Raw genomic sequence first — 1,566 nt, forward strand, 5'->3', positions numbered from 1 at the left:
CATCTGTGAAACTCTGAATCTGTAATGTTCTCATGTTCTTTTCTTTCATCTTTCAAAACTCCTATGCCTTCTGTCTTTTTCTTAATTTCAGTACTTCCATCTTGTGTTTTTCATTTAGCTCCTTCCTACAACGCATGAAGTAGAACAGATGTTTCACTATGTGGTGATGCACAGCAACTAAATTGTCTTTTTACATAATGCCCCAAATTTATCACTGATGTAACATACATCTTATTAGTGAACTCGCATTAGTAATTAAATTGGCCCAGTCTATTGGTCTATCATATAGCCCATAAAATCATTTCTTGATTCTACTGAGTGATTATATTATGAAAATCATTTAAAATAATATTTTAGTGTGTAGAAATAGTTCTTAGTGAAGTTCCTGTTAATCATAAACTAGAGCCCTAAACTCAAGAGACTTGTTTTCTATATCTATAAGTATTACTGTTTACTGTGTAGTTTCTAAAATGTTGTACAACCTATTATCTCAAATAAACCTATCAAGCAATAATCTATTCCTTATATTAACAAATTAGAGTTTGGGCATTCTTTCCTGATACTCAGATTACATTTTTTCTTTTAGTTTCAGCACATCATCCCCAACTATAATCCAACATTTTAAACCAAATAATTTCTCTCTATCCATGGATGTTACCCCTTCAAAAATTAGTATTCTTATTGTGTCCTCCCTTTGTCAGCTCTTAGTCAAGCTGTGAGATAAAAATATAGTTTTTATTGTGTTATACTGTGCTACAGGATAGCTCTAGCTACAGTCCCTGCACTCCTATACACTCCAGTTGCATCAGCTTCCTCAAAACAGGGTAAAAAACAGGGCCATGCCCTGTTCTTTGAAAGACAAACTGAATGGCTTTCAGGATACCCTAGTTTTCTTGCATGTTAGCAGAAATAACTACCAAAAATGCATCTCTCTCATTTTTTTTATACAAACCTAATATGGTGAGAGAGAGATATGTATAGTTTATCTGGAAATATTTATTGCAGCCACAGAAACAGCTTGCTACAAAACTGTTTAATATTAAATATAATTTATTCAAGTAGGGATTGTATTTTCAATTGTTCGCTATAGAGCTGCCCAAATCATTTTCACTGTAGAACATTTCTGCTGCTACACTTGAATAGCAACTAAGTAGACATTCCTGATCACCTCTTTTGGGTAGAAGTCACTCTAACTTCTGTGGCCATCTCTCTTTGTCAGCTTTATGCTGTTTGCTTTCACTGGGGATAAACAGCACCTGTACATGTGACTGGGGTTTAATCCCTGAGGTTTTATTCTGTGCCCCCTAAATTGAAATGGCAGGGGATAGAATAAAACCCTGAGGACTAAATCATTTCAATTTTTCCATCACATTACAGCGAGGGGCCTGAGTCTTTTTTCCTTTTTTTTTTTGTTGGAACCAAAACCTGCCTGTGGCCGGAGCAAGATAGTGGTAGGCTGAGCAGCCCCTGAGCTGGGAGAGCTCCGGTCCTTCCCTCCACAGAAGCAGCACCCTAGCACGCCAGGTACTGCCCCAGCTCAGAGGCAGCACCTGGCCTGATCCAGCT

This window comes from Gavialis gangeticus, unplaced genomic scaffold, assembly GCF_001723915.1.
Source record: "Gavialis gangeticus isolate Ggan-Ray unplaced genomic scaffold, GavGan_comp1, whole genome shotgun sequence".
Classification (NCBI taxonomy): domain Eukaryota; kingdom Metazoa; phylum Chordata; order Crocodylia; family Gavialidae; genus Gavialis; species Gavialis gangeticus.